Source organism: Carettochelys insculpta, chromosome 5, assembly GCF_033958435.1.
Source record: "Carettochelys insculpta isolate YL-2023 chromosome 5, ASM3395843v1, whole genome shotgun sequence".
NCBI lineage: Eukaryota > Metazoa > Chordata > Testudines > Carettochelyidae > Carettochelys > Carettochelys insculpta.
The window spans coordinates 125,693,665-125,709,721 of NC_134141.1; the positions used below are offsets into that span (position 1 = coordinate 125,693,665).

The window sequence follows — 16,057 nt, forward strand, 5'->3', positions numbered from 1 at the left end:
ACCTCTATGAAAGCTTTCTGGCGATGTGCAGGGAGGATTCCTGCTCCATCTCCAGACATGTTTATAGACTTTTGAGGGGAGCCCCCACTGTGGAGGCAGAATGGCTGTCACTGTACTTCAGTTACTCAGGGCAGATCAAACAGATTAAATCCAATTACATTTGGCCAATGATTACAAATGTGAACTTGCTGGACGTGCTCTCCCTGCCATCAGGATCCAGCAGCAATAAGTCCTGGAAGGGGATTGGCTCCAAAATTAGAGAAAGGTCCTGGCTATTGATGAGACTGGATTGTCTTCTTGGCTCCTGTGCAATCTCCTCATCCTCTCCTTCCTCATCTACAATGTCCTCCTTGTTGCCTGTGGCTGCCTGAAGAGTCACATGAGAGGTATGCATGGACAATTTTAGGACAGTGTTTGAGGCCCCACCCACCAGAATCCTGTGCAGCTGCTCATAGAAGCAGCACATCACGTTTACGCTTACCTGGAAGGTCAAAGGCTGCTACGCAATTTTTGGTATACCAATTGCGTACCAAAAATTCATTTTGCAGCTATCAACTTCCGCAGCTGTCTTCATAGCAGGAGGTGAAAGGGAGCACTCCTCCCATTGACCTTCCTTAGTTCTCATGGCTTGCAAGGAGTTCTGGGTTTGACGTTGACCCTGGAACATGCCATTTCATGCATGAACAAAATGGCATCCTGGAAGATTGAACTTAAGCGGTTGATCTTCTGGAGTTAGTGTAGATGTAGCCTGAGGCTCTGACCTGGACCAAGAGTTTTCCTCCCATGTCTTATGGTACTCTTTCCTCGGGTCCTTTACTTTGACACAGCACTGCTGGGTGTCTCTGCTATATCCTTTTTCCACCACACTCTTTGTGATTTTGGCATTGATATCTGTCTTTTTTTCTTCTGCTTTGGAGTTCTGCCAGCACAGATTCGTCTCTCCACACAGCAGTCAGCCCCAGTATCTCCTGCATTCTCCATGTTTGAGCTCATTTGTGACCCTTGGCATTCATGGTCAAGTGTGCTGCTGGGCTTGCCACACCGGGCAAGTTGGAAATGAAAATCAAAAATTCCCAGGGCTTTTCCTGTGTACCTGGGAGTGCATCAGAGTTGAAAGGCAGAGAGGTCACATTGGGGCACAGTGGGACACCTCCCAGAATCCAAGAATATTGACTTTAACAGCACTGGGTCTGTATTACCCCAGTCAACCATGTAAAGCTGAATTTAGCCGTACTTCTCTCATTAAGGAGGAGTACAGAAATCGACTTTTAAATGTCCTCAAAATCAGCAGAAGGGGCTTGGAGGTGTAGACTTTGTGGCAGGGTAAGCCAGAGGGCTACTGCAGAGTGGGAGAAAGGCAGCCCAAAAGGGGGAAAAGACCTTCTAAATACAAGCAGAGGGCATCAAGACAGTTAGAAGCACCTGGGAGGGAGCTGGCCCAAGCAAACTGGGGACAGCTGACTCCACTGGTGTCTTGGTGAAGGCCTTTAAAAACCCTTCACAGGGAGAAGGTCGGGGAGAGAGGAAGAGGATGGAAGGTGAGGTGTGGGAGAGGCAGCGAGAAAGGGAAGGTTTGAGAGCAAATCAAACCAGCTTCAGTGCAGGAGCAATGCAGGAGGGAGTCCCATGGGGAGTGCCTGAGCTCCCTACTGCAGAGACCCATTGCAAGTTCCAGCCCCTGAGGAAAAGGGTCAAAAGAGACTGATCCAAGGAGTGGTCTGGGTAAGAGGGGCCCTTGCTACAACTTATTGTTATAAAATCAACTTAATATGGCTAACTGTGATCTAAATTCATAGGCTACGTCTACACTAGAGAGTTTTTTTTTTAAAAACTGGGGGCTCTTCTACACACAAAATGTGTTCTTTAGTTATTAAATGGGAAGAACGCAGCTCAATATGGGTGAAAATCTGTGCCAGTGCAGAACTCATTGCAGTAACAGGGTCAAATTTATTACTGTTAGAGGGCTTTCCCTTCATCCTCTCCCCTGGTTCTTATCATACAGACACAGAGCAGACAGTATGAAGTTTATTGGAATTAGTTTCCAGCAAACATATGTCCCATAACTCTGATGCCACAGAGCCCGGTTCTCAGTGTTCCCATTCCACCTGACTGGTTGCTTGACATGGCCTTGAGATAAGTGTTGAGGCAATCATATATTATACTCCCACCATGCCCAGTAAAACTTTTATTGCTCTTACCTGTTCCAATTATACTAACAAGTCCATCTGGCTTAGCTAAAAGTAGAACACAGTATCAGTCTTTTTTCTTAGTGAGAAGAATGTAAGTATATAAAAATCAAACAGATGAAAAAATGTTAAAATATTGTTTTAGGCAAAAATACGGGCCTGGATCCTACATTGACGTTAACGTTCCTAACAATTATTAGCTGATGACTGGCAGCCTCTGTGAATGGATTTGGGTTAAGGGGAAATTTCCAGTTCTTGTCAATGAATTTTTCTTAAACACAGATAAGCAAGGTCTTGAGCCTCCAAATCCTCTCATGAAGCCTTAACCAGAAAGCAAGGCTGCTTCCTAACCCATAATTTTGCCTCCTGTTGTGTTCATTCCATCTGTTGCCTATGTGTGACCATCACTTCTGAAAACTCATTGCTGTCTCTTCCTCTCAGAAGCTCCATCTTCTCCCTATTACCTTAATCAGTCCAGTGCCTCTGATTTTTCATTGTTGACCACCCGGTCCTTGTTAAACGTTCCGGTTGGGCCCATTCTTCCTGTTCAGATTAACCCCTTCATTGTCAGGTTCTTCCTTTTCTTCTCATGTCATTTCCAGGCCCTCCTTCACTCTTCCACGTTGGCTCCACTTCACAAAAGGCATGTGAACAACTCTTCCTACAGGTGGCAGTTATCTACCTTCCTTCTGGCCCCATCTCCCTCTGCCTTCTCAGACTTTGATGCCTGATTCTTCCTCTCCCTTTATTTCTTCATTCTGATTACACCAACTGTGACATCAATGTCTATTTTTTTTCTGATGTCTCACTTCACTTCTGTAACCTTCTCCTCAGGTCTCCAGCTCTGGATGGACTTCCCCACTCTTTTGGATTGGATGGTGATTCCAATAGCCTGTTTGCCATCAGGCATACAAGCAACAGTTTTCAGTATGAACCATATGACTCGATCTGTGTCCAAATTAAAGGTGCCATTAGGGCATTCTCCTTCTGTGTGTGTTCTTTAATTTGGGGGCGTGTACCTGGAATAGGTACTCTGGTGTGATTTTTGCCAGATCCAGAAACCTCTCAGTTTTGTGGCTCTAGCATCCTGTAGCTTTGTCTTTACTGTGAAATGCACCCATTGCTGACAGACATGCATGCCGATGAACTGTCCTGGATTAAAAACAGGATTTAACCAATTTCTTAACTCGTGCAGGACACAGTTTCTCTTTGTCTGTACTTGTAGGTGCACTGCATTCAGAATTAGTTTGTCAACACCTGATATCAGCAATGGGTAATTTTCCCAGCTGAGGCAAGTCTGATTAGTTTGGACAGCAAAACATTTCTCATTACCCTAAAGGCACAGGCTTGTGCCTGTTGATGGGTAAATGATTTTTTTTCTGTCCAAATAAGTTGTCAGTGGGAAACCAAGAGGGTTTTTCTACAAAACACAAGCAACACTCAAAACACATTTTCTTTTGTACCCTACAGAAGTGCCTGTTGGCCTGAAAGGTGCTCTAAGCCATCTTGTCATTTAAAATGAACACTTAGGTTAGTGTTCCTCAAAAAGCAGATTACGAAAGCCTTCTTGGTAAATAGCTGCGCAGTTGGTATCCCTATTGTGCGTAAACCGATGTGTGCCATAGAGAAAACCAAAAGTGGCCTTGCTTCCCTTTGCTTTATTTCCATAGAGGGTTGCCACACTCGTATCATGCGGCCTTTCACCATGGAGGCTGCTGACATTCAAAACAAGAGTAAGATGTTAGCATGAATTTACTGGCTGGTGAAATGTCAGCCTCAGCTCTCTATAAATGCTTTCTTGGCAGACGCTGTCAAAGACTTTGTTCATCTGTTATGTCAGGCTACATGCTAACCTTTGTGCTCTGCTCCAGGGAAAACAAGAATGACAGTGTGTGTGCCTTGGAAGAGAAAGTAAATTTAGCAGGAGCATTTGGATGGCTAAATCGTGAAGGCCGATGAGCTAGTTGTAACAACGGGCACTCTGGGAGGGACATACCAATTCAGGCCAAATTGCTTAGAAACTGGGCTACTTATAGACAGTCCAAGGCGGGGGTCCTCCACTATAAGGTGCCCCAAACCAGTCACGCAGAGAACTTCTGTTTCACCCCACTGGCTAACAAGAAGTCATACAATTCCCTCAGACACTTCAGTTTCCCTGTATTATTACTAGTAACACTGCTTATCAGACGAGTGGTTATGAAAACCAGTCTTGCCCAGTAAAAGATTCTGCTGATTATAAAGGATGAGCCACATGCTCAGGACAATTTATAACTCAGATCTTGCTCAAAAATCACTCTTTCCAATCCTTTAGTATCTAAAATATAAAGGTTTATTTATAAAAGAGAAAAAGGAAAAGCTGGTAGTTAAAATTATCAAAGGAATCAGATGCATACAGCAGTTGCAAAATCTTTGGTTCAGATATGGACTAAACTGCAAAGTCTCTGGAGTACATCCACAGTTTGGATAGGTCATTAATGCTTTGTTTAGAGTTTTTGATTGTAGCAAAGTTCCCCCAGAGGTAATAAGCAAAATTAAAGACAAAATGGAGAGGTTTCCAAGGCTTTTAATATCTTTTCACATAGGGAGTGAATCACATTGTTCTAGCTGTGGAAAAGTATAGCAATAACATGGTGTTCTATCACATTAACAAGTCATCTGTCCATGCACCTATCACAACTCAGTTCTTTGTAGGTGGAAGCCATTGCCCCCATGCTTGTTTAACAGCTCATAGTTCACAGGAAGGATCATCAGATGCAAATTGCCACGAGGCCCATAGTTCATTAAGTACTTCTGGTCAACTTGAATAGTCCTTTCACAACAGGCTGGCCAAATGCTTCACTAGTGCTATACAGAATCGAGCACATTGAAATACAAGTAGCTCATAACTTGAAATACAAAAATTATACATACAAACACAGAGCATACTCATAACCAGCAAATCATAAGATTTCCATACACATTTCACTTGTTGCAAATATGTAACAGTGGTTTCAACAGTGATCTATATAGGATCATACTTTAATCAGATGTCACACTACTGCTTGAGAATGAGTGGGGTGGATAAAGAAGAGGGTGCACACCTGTCTTAAAATGATCTCAAAGAAGGCAAGGTATGTTAGTACACTCTGATGGCTATTTCATGGAATCATAGAATCCTAGGGCAGGAAGGGATTTTAGGTGGTCATCTAGTCCAGCCCCCTGCCTGAAGCAGGATCAATCCTAATTAAATCATCCCAGTCAGGATTTGTCAAGCTGGGACTCAAAAACCTCTAGGGATGGAGATTCCACCACCACTCTAGGTAAAGCATTCCAATGCTTCACCACTCTCCTGCTGAAATAGTTTTTCCTAATATCCAACCTACAACTCCCACATTGTAACTGGAGACCATTGCTCCTTGTTCTGCCATACATAACCACTGACAACAGCCTCTCTCCATCACCTTTAGAGCCCCTCTGCAGGAAGCTGAAGGCTGCTATCGCATCACCCTCTTCTCCTCTGCAAACTAAGTAACCCAAGTTCCTCAGCCTCTTCTCATAGGTCATGTGCTCCAGCCCCCTAATCATTTTCATTTTCCTCTGCTAGACCCACTGTGATGGAGTGGGGGATACCTGTGTGTGTGTGAGCGGCTCACATAGGGTGTGAGGCTCCTGCTGAGGGTAACCTTGATGACCAGGTAACACCTTTGTACTGCAGACAAAGGAGGAGGTGGAGCCTGAGGGGTTTGAATTGGAACTGGGAGTTGGAAGCAGTTAGTCTGGGCTGAGGGAGAGAGAGACAAAGGAGGGGGCAAGGCCCCGGCTCTGGGGGCCCCTCGGGGCCTCCCCTCCCCAACATGGATTGGACTGGCTGTCTCTGCCTGCTGTACTGACTCCTCTGTACGATGCTGTGTCCTGTCGGCTAATAAACCTGCTGTTTTCCTGCTGAGTGAGAGACTCTCCTGCCTGCGGACAGGGTGCAGAGCTTGGGGGACCCCAGAACCCCATCACACTGGTGTCAGAAGTGGGATGTTCTGCACCCCGAGGATGGAGCATCCAGCAGTAAGTGACCGGGGCCCCGGAAGAAGTGGGGCCTGCGAGACCCAGGTGTGCTGACGGGCAGTGAGGTGCAGTTTCCCAAGGCGGAGGGGCCTGCGGCCGAACCCAAGCAACTGCGGTCGTGGTCATCGAGAGGGGGTGTCACACACGAGCAGGGGTTACTCCTGGGAATCTGTTGGAGTCGGTCCCAGAAGGTGGAGGGGCCAAGAGCCCAACCCCCAGGAACAAGTGACCCCTGAGGAGGCTGACGCTGAATGAGTTCGTCCCAAGACAGGGTGCTCATGGTCCCTGAGAGCGGGTGTCACACTGAAGAAGGGGTTCCGCTGGGAGTCTGTTGGAGTCGGTCCCAGAGGGCGGAGGGGCCTACGGCCTAACCCTGGGCAGCTTGTGACCCGCAAGGAGCCTGGCACACTGAAGGGATTCTTCCAGGAATCGTGGGGTGCAGAGGGCATCAGCCTAAGAGCCTGCAACCACGCTGAGCAACTCCGCTGTGAAGTGGCAGCACCTGGAAACCGAATCGAGATTAAAGGAGCTGAACAAGGCAGCGTGGATGTGCAGTGGCAGAGCTGAGGGTTAAGGAAACTCCTGCAGAGGTGAGCCCGGATCGGGGCAGGGAACCCTGGACTGCATGGAGCTCTGAACCAAGTGGCCTGCCACAGCTCAAGGAGGAAAGGAGCAATTCCAACCCATCATCTACTAGTGGCCAAGACAGACCTGCGAAGAGTTTTCCAGGCCTGGGCCGAGGAAGGTGCCTGTGTGTCTGTGCAGGAAAGCAGCTAATCCACTGGGAATGGCAAGTTGTCTGTGAGAGAAGCTGCTTCACCTTCTGTGTGTGTGTGTGGAGACCAGCCGGGGAGCTGGGACAAAGGAGAGAGTGTCTCCCATTGTCTGTCTGTGTTGAACAGCAGCAGCAGCCTGGGGAGAGAGCAGAGCCTGCGTTTGGAAAAGGTGCCAATGAGGAAACTAGCCCATTGTCTGAGGAAGATTCCCCAGCCTGGGGTGGCTGGAGAAGGAACCACCAGAAAAGAGCATTCCAGGTGTGTCTCTGAATCCAGCCATGGGGGCTGGAGCAGAGGGAATGGCTCTGGGATGGGCAGTGGTGTCCCTGATAAGGACACTGGTCCTTGGTGCAAGAAAAGTGCTTCTGCTTCTGGGGAAGTGAATCCTTTGCCTGAGCCTGTGGGGGCTCGAGATGGAGCCAAGATCCCAGAGCTGGATCTGAGGGCAGCTGAAGCCCAGATGGGAAGTGGGCCTGCCTCTGTGTCTCTCAGGGGGGATGATGCTTTAACTTGGTCTAATCCAGTTAGAATCATCAGGGAATCCCAGAGACCAGACGATTCTGGTACTTGTTCTTTGCCTGATGCTGAGGTGTTATTGGGAGGGGGTGAGAGGACTCTGTCCTACCAGAGTCATCCTCTCGCCAGGACACAAGAACAGATGGGCAATGGAGTTACGCTGACTGATAAAGATAAAGGAGCTGGTAGCAGAAGGGAGGAAAGGGACCCTGACCTTCTGTCCGGTGGTACTGGCTGTCTGCCTGGAGGGGGATTACGTGGGAATCTGCCTAATGGGCCAGAAGTGATCCTGGGTATAGTTGAAACCCAGAAGCTGGTTGTGGCTCAAGGGAACAGTGCCCCGTGGAGGCAGACAGGGGTGAGTTATTGTTTGGGGAAGCTCTTAAGGAAGAGAATTTCCCTGAAACTTTTCCTGACCCGTCTGTGGGGACTGCAGAAAATGGGAGTGAGGTGAAGGAGAGTGAACAGGAAAGGTGCCTGTCTGTAAGAGCCAGAGCAGCCCTTTGCCTGGGGAGAAGTTTGTTTCAGCCCCTGATGGCCAGGACCTGCCTGAGTGTGAAACCACTGGCTGTGCTCTGGAAGGGTCCAAAGCAGGCAGTGTAAAAGTTTCTCAGGAATTGAAAGCTGGTGCAAGTAAAGTAAAAACTATCAGGGAATGTGAGCAGCCCTGTAAGAACCAAATAAAACAGCTGCACAGTCAGTCTCTGTAGGATGCAGGAGAGCGCCAGCAATTCCCCATCTCCAAATGGTGAAAACACTTATATTCTTATACTGGACTCCACTTCTAATTCCATGGGGAGGCAGTAGTTGGAGGTGGAAGGACGAAGGAGCTGTGGGCCTGGTGGGCCAGTAAGGGATAAACAGGGATTCCTTCATGTGGATTCTGCGTCTGGGACTCACAAAACAACGCTCAAAAAGCAGTTTGGTTTGCAAATTTCTAAACTGGCTGGAAGGGGGCCGTCTCCCTGAGATCATCAATGGCCCAGCTCTTGTTAGAAGGGAGGGCACAGCCAGAGAGATCAAATTTCCACCCCAGGGGGCAAGGGAGAAGATTAGAACTTGATGGTGCTAAGAAAGGCCTCAGCCATTTATCCCCAAAATACCAGATTCTCAAGGAGGTTACACAAAAGTTGTGGTCTACCAAAGAGCAACGTAAATGTACAGTTGCAATGGGTTTGTTCTGTTACTCACGCTGACTGCTGTAACCAAGGGGTGCTGCTACCAAAAGCTGTAGAATTGTACCATGCACTGAATGTTTGAAAAGAGCCATGTGACATGATGACATTGATGTAGAAGCATGAATTGTATGTTGAAGGAGTCTGTAACTCTGAAATGTCACCATTGTTCCCTGTAACTAGTCTTGCAACCTCTGACATGAGAAGGAACATTCCAAACCTATTGTGTGGCATGGAAGGGGAAACTGAGGCACACAGCCATTGTGGTGGTCTGGCTAAATGCCAAGGATGGAAGCATTTGTACCTTCCGTCACTGGACTGTAACTGAATTCCAGACATTTGCTGGAGCAGCTGTGTGGGCTGGTGGTCAGATGGGGCAGGACCCAGACCACAAAAGACCTGTTTGATCTGTTGGTGCTGCAGCATCTGTATGGGCTCTGCCCGCCCGACTTGAGAACATGGCTGACGGACCAGGGCCGAAGCAGCGAGACCAACCAACCCAACGGAACTAAAGGGACTTGCCCAGCTGCATCACATGAAAAGGGCCAATACCAAGCTCCTGACTTGGAGCCTCCCCCAGCAGGACTATGACGTGGAGGTGGTGCACATCGAGGGTAGCACTGAGGGTACAGCCGATGCCCTGTCACAAGAGGAGAGCCCCGAACTTCCCCAGGTCACCAGTTGAGTGACCCCGCTCAGTTCGGTCTGGAAGGGGGGAGAGATGTGATGGAGTGGGGGATACCTGTGTGTGTGTGAGCGGCTCACATAGGGTGTGAGGCTCCTGCTGAGGGTAACCTTGATGACCAGGTAACACCTTTGTACTGCAGACAAAGGAGGAGGTGGAGCCTGAGGGGTTTGAATTGGAACTGGGAGTTGGAAGCAGTTAGTCTGGGCTGAGGGAGAGAGAGACAAAGGAGGGGGCAAGGCCCCGGCTCTGGGGGCCCCTCGGGGCCTCCCCTCCCCAACATGGATTGGACTGGCTGTCTCTGCCTGCTGTACTGACTCCTCTGTACGATGCTGTGTCCTGTCGGCTAATAAACCTGCTGTTTTCCTGCTGAGTGAGAGACTCTCCTGCCTGCGGACAGGGTGCAGAGCTTGGGGGACCCCAGAACCCCATCACACCCACTTCAGTGCATCCACATCCTTTCTATACTGTGGGTGGGCCCTGAACTGGATGCAATACTCCAGATGTGGCCTCACCGGTGCCAAATAGTGGGGAATAATAACTTCTCTAGATCTGCTGGAAATGCTTCTCCTAATTCACCCCAATATGCCATTAGTCTTCTTGGCTATAAGGGCGCACTGTTGACTTATATCCAGCCTCTCATCCACCATAATCTCCAGGTCCTTTTCTGCTGCACTGCTACTTAGCCAGTTAGCACCCAGCCTGTAACAATGCTTGGGATTCTTCCATCTCAAGTGCAGGACTTTGTGCTTGTTCTTGTTCTTGTTCTTGTTGAACCTCATCAGATTTCTTTTGGCCCAATCCTCCAATGTATCTAGGTCACTCTGGACCCTATCCCTACCCTCCAAGGTATCTACCTGTCCCCCTAGCTTACTGTCATCTGCAAATTTGCTGAGGGTGCAATTCACCCCCTAATGTAGAACATTAATAAAGATGTTGAACAATACTGGCACTAGAACTGATCTTTGGGGCACTCCACTTGAAACTGACTGCCAACCAGACATTGAGCCATTGATTGCTACCGATTGGGCCAAACCATCTATCCATCTTTCTACCTACTTGACAGTCCATTTATCCAATCCATACTTCCTTAACTTAGGGGCAAAAATGTTGTGGGAGACTGTATCAAAAGCTTTGCTAAAGCCAAGTTATATCACATTGATTGACTTCCCCATGTCCAAAGAGCCAGTTATCTCATCATAGAAGCTAATCAGATTGATCAGGCACGACTTGCTCTTGGTCAATCCATGTTAATTACTCTCGATCACTTTCCCCTCTTCCAAGTGCTCCAAAATGGATTCCTTGAGGATCCCCTCCATGATTTTTCCAGGGACTGAGGTGAGGCTCCTCAGTCTATAGTTCCCTGGATTGTCCTTTCATTTTTTTAAAAGATGGGTGCTACATTTGCCTTTTTCCAATCACCCAGGACCTCTCCTGATCTCCACAATTTTTCAAAGATAATAAACAAAGGCTCTGCAATGACATCTGCCAATTCCCTCAGTATCCTTGTATGCATTAAATCCGCACCACTGGATTTGTGTGTGTCTAGCTTTTCTGAGTATCAGAGGGATAACTGTGGTAGTCTGGATCTGCAAAAGCAACGAGTGGTCCTGTGGCACCTCATAGACTAACAGAAATGTATGAGCATAAGCTTTTGTGGACAAAGACCCACTTTGTCAGATGCAGACCTGGGTGGGTCTTTGCCCATGAAAGCTTATGCTCATACATTTCTGTTAGTCTATATGGTGCCACAGGACCCTTCATAGCTTTTCTAAGTAGTTCTTAAACTGTTCTTTTCCCACCAAGGGCTGCCCACCTCCTTCCCATTCTGTATTGCCCAGTGCCATAGCCTGGGAGCTGACTTTGTCTGTGAAGACTGAGGCAAAAAAAGCATTGAGTACTTCAGCCTTTCCAACATCATCTGTCACCAGTTTATCTCCCTCATCCAGTAACAGACCCACACACTTCCTGAGAGCCCTCTTAACATGCCTGTAGAAACCTTTCTTATTGCCCTCCAAATTCCTTGCTAGCTGCAATTCCGTTGTGCTTTCACTTTCCGACTACTCCTGGCATTCTCCAGCCATATATTTATACTCCTCCTTAGTCATTTGTCCAAGTTTTCACTTCTTATGTGCATCCTTTTTGAGTTTAAGCTTGCCAAAGATTTCCCTGGTAAGCCAAGCTGGTTGCCTATGATATTTGCTTTTCTTCCTGCACAGTGTGATGGTGTGTTCCTGTGCCTTCAATAATACTTCTTTAAAATACATCAAGTTCTCCTGAACTGCTTTCCCCTCCATATTAGCTTCCCAGGGATCCTGCCCATCAGTTCTCTCAGGGAGTTGAAGTCCGGTCTTCTAAAGTCAAGGGTCTGTATTTTACAGCTCACCTTTCTTCCTTTTGTCAGAATCCTGAAATCTACCATCTCATGATCTCTGCAGCCCAGATTGCCACCCACATCTATTTCTCCTACTAGTTCTTCCTCGTTTGCAATCAGCAGGTCAAGCTGCTCACAGCCCCGGTCAGTTCCTTCAGCACTTGTACCAGAAAGTTATCCCCACCGTTCTCCAAAAACTTCCTGGCTTGGCGAACATTTGTACTCCAGGAGCACAGCGTGCTTTTTTTTGATGGCTGGAATCATCTCATTGGAGTTAGCTTTGAACCAGTCATTTGTGTTTCTAGCTCTCTTCCAAACACCGACAAGGCCATGTTGTACATTGTATCCCTCAGATGATGCCATCTGGATGTCACATCGGCACCCCCAGGGTTGCTGCGCAGATTCTCCTCCAGGGTCGCTCTGAACTTTTCAGCTCTCTCTGAGTTAGCCGTCTTTCTGGCATCAGTGTGGGGCCTTCCAGTTAGTTTAGAGCGGTGCAGCTTCTTGGGAATCACCTTGAGTTTGGAGCAAACTGACGAGTGATCTGTATCGCAGTCAGCACTGTGATAGCTGCGTGTCAGAAGGACGTTTTTGAGGTTATCACGTCTAGGGATGACTACGTCTAGTTGATGCCAGTGTTTTGAGCGTGGGTATCTCCATGACACTCTGTGCTGTGGCTTGGTTTGGGAAAATGTGTTTGTGATGCACAGATTGTGGTACGTGCAAAGTTCGAGAAGACGCTGACCATTTTCATTCATTTTTCCCACACCAAAGTGGCCTAAGCAGGAAGGCCACGAGTCACAGTTATGCATATTCCTCTTCATAAGTATATTTCCATAAAGTATATGGATAGCCTCTCAACAGAGAATTCTTAGTACCTAAGAATGTTTATATTTTTGCAACATCAGTCCTGTTCTTGTCAAGTTCACGTCTCAGAGAGTGAACCTGCAAGCAGGCAGCTTCTTTGTAACCCAGCCTGCTTTTTGCTCATAGATTGACTCTTGCTAATTTTGCTTTAGCTAAGAGTGTCTGACTTTAGTTCAGATCTTAGGCCTCATACTAAGCTCTATATGTCAGGTGTCATGTCTCAGGCTCTCTCTTTCTATTACAGACAATACTGGATCAGACCAATAGTCCATCTAGCTCAATATCCTGTCTTCCAGTGATGGCTGGTGCCAGATGCTTCCAAGGGAATGAACAGGAGGAGATAAAAACAATTAAAAGAAAAATCAGTTGAGACTTATCTGGTTTAGGTACATACCAAACCTTGACTTTAGTAAGGCTTTTGAGACTACCTTGCATGACATCATAAATTAGGGAAATTTAACCTAGATTACAAGAAGTCCTGTGGCACTTTATAGACTGACAGATATTTTGGAGCATAAGCTTTCATGGACAAAGGAAAAAGGTGTGACTGAAGCAGTCTGGACTTGATGAAATTGACCATTTTCACAGCTTCATTTAGTGTGGGTCTCAGCTTAGCTGGCAAGCTATTTGATAGGAGAGCCTTCCCATGTAGAAAGCAGTGAGTGATTTGGATCTCTGGATTTTCATGTGTCCTTTGGAAACAAAGTCATTTACATTCCCTGTCAGTGATGCTGCACCCTCTGTGCATACACTTATGTAATTTTTCCATGAAATTCAATTTATATTTAAACATTCATCTGTTACTCTGAATAGTTCCTCCTCCATTGTTTTCTATGGAAGTTCCTTGCAGAATAAATAATGCTCTCTTAAGCTGTCCTTCCCAGCAACCTGAACAACTGCAGTTTGCTACACACAACTGTTTCTATATCCTTTGACAGGTCTTCAGTGTGTCTGCCAGCTTTAATGTTACCAGATTCGTTACTAAAACCGAAAAGCCTCATACTATTGTTGAAGCTCTTATTCTGCCAGCCTGCCAAGAAATTATCTGCAGTATGATAGGTCTAGAAGCAGCAAATGAGGTAACAAGAGTTCCCCTTTCCAATAATACCCTCAGCAGATGCACTGAAGACAAGTCAAAGGATATGGACGCAACACTGACTGAGAAAATCAAAGAGGAAGGATAATTTTCCCTGCAAATTGACAAATCTACAGATAATCTTCCTCTATACTCTTCGCTGATAGGGCTTCAGCTGGAATATTGTGTCCAGTTCTGGGCACCCTTTTTCAGGAAAGATGTGGAGAAATTAGAAAACATCCTGAGAAGAGCAAGAAAAATGATTAGTGGTGTGGAAAACAAGACCCTTGAAGGAAGGCTGAAAGAGCTGGGTTTGTTTAGTTTGGAAAAAAGAAGACTTAGAGGGACCTGATAGCAGCTGTCGAGTACCTAAAGATTGTTACAAGGAGGACGGAGAAAAATTATTCTCCTTAATCTCTGATGATAGGAGAAGAAGCAATGGGTTTAATTTACAGCATGGGAAGTTTAGGGTGGACATTAGGAAAATCTTCCTAAGTGTGCGGGTGGTTAAGAACTGGAATAAATTAGGGAGGTTGTGGAATCTCCAGTATTGTAGATACTGGACAAACATCTGTCATGGATGGTGTTTGGTCCTACTATGAGTTCAGGGCTCTGGACTTGATGACCTCTTGAGGTCCCTTCCAGGACACAATCTATAATAGTATCTAATTCTATGAACAGTCTACTTTGATTCAACGGGACTGCTCCCCAGTAAGATTGACAGAATCTGGTTTCTTGTTGGGAGAATTTATAGATTTCCTGGAGCTGACGGACAGACCTAAGTATAGCAGACTATGAGAGGAAAAGAATTCCACGTGTAGAGAATCTCATGGAAAGGGACTCAGAGATGAGAATAGGACAATAACATTAAGGAACTATTGGTACTATTTTTAAAAAGATAAAAGGTTGACATATACATTGTGCAGTTAGCAAAAGACCATAAATTTCAGCTGGAGTTTGGGTTGCTTTATCATCCCAAAGTCCTCCAAGTGACATGTAGGATTACCCACCACCTTAGAATATCCCTTCATTAGCTGGGGAATCTTGACTGGGAAAGACCAAGGAGGGCACCTAGTTTCTTTTCGCTTCTGGTGAACTCAGATGCTTGCTTTTCTGTAGCATTGTTTTTTGTTTCTAATATAGTTACAGATCTTTTTCACTGATTGGTCTTTGTGCTGTGTTAATTGAAATACATCCAGTTGCCAAAAACAATTAACTTTGTATTGTCTTGTCAATATTTTTACTGCCAGATAAATGCATTTATAGACTCATTTACAAGGGGGAATGGTAAGTAGCTTTTGTTTCCTGTTTAAAGTTAATAGTTTGATTTTGAATTTGGATCAAAATCAAATTGTACTCTGGAAATCTCTTAAATTTTTTTGCTTAAATCACGTTACATTAATGTTCAGCATGTTCCTTTTAAAACAGAATGGGTATATCAGCTACTGCTGCGGGATTGAAACAGAACAGAATAGCAGTATTGTCTAATGGTTTGAGTGGAGGCCTTGAGCCAGGATTTCTGCATTCTTTGCTCTGTTCTGTTCTGACTGACTTCAGAGTATGACCTGTGGGAAATCTCTTAATCTTTCTATGTTCTTTCCATATGTGAAGTGGATAATAACAATTCCTATCTTATGGGGTATGGTGAGACCCAGTTAATATTTCATGAAATGCTATGGGATTATCAGGTGAAAGGTGCTGTGTGTCATGTGAGTACATGATATTTTTATTTATTAATTCATTTATTAGAATATTAGCTGAATTTTCTGAGGACACTTGTAGAGTTCTTTTGTATCTGTAGCTGTTTAAAACATACCAGTGTTTTGAAAAACAACAAGAAGTCCTGTGACATCATATAGACTAACAGATATTTTGGAGCATAAGCATTTGTGGGCAAAGACCTGTTTCATCAGGTGTCACCATTGTGTCACCACCTCTTATTTTCTGAACAAAAGGAATGCGTTGATCTGTACATATGTTATAGTTCTGAGATGATGCTTTCCAGCATAAACTTCCCTAAGACCTTTCTAGTGTTGGTAACCTTTCATGGCTTATCTTCTGACAAGGGCAAACAATATGGAAAGTTTCAGGAGAAAATTTGCTTGAGTATAATCTGTGCTACCACATGTCATCATTTAAAATTATTTGCCTGTAGAAATCCTATTCTTGATGCATAACAAGTAATGGAAATATAGCTATGAGATGGGAAGGTCATATTAGAGTGATCATATCCATCTTTTATCCAAGCAGGGCATGTTCTGTTCCCTAGATACATTCAATATGTATTTTTAAAAGGCATTTTTCACCATTGCAGATCCCATGACATAGTTTTTACAAGAGCAGGAATAACAGCAAGGGTTTCCTG

The 16,057-nt window shown here is 45.7% G+C and overlaps 1 protein-coding gene across 1 annotated transcript in view; it reads left to right on the top strand.

Annotated features, from left to right (window-relative positions):
• LOC142013948 (dynein axonemal intermediate chain 1-like) overlaps window positions 1-16,057 on the top strand; it is a 40,301-nt gene that overhangs the window by 12,674 nt on the left and 11,570 nt on the right. The window lies entirely within an intron of this gene.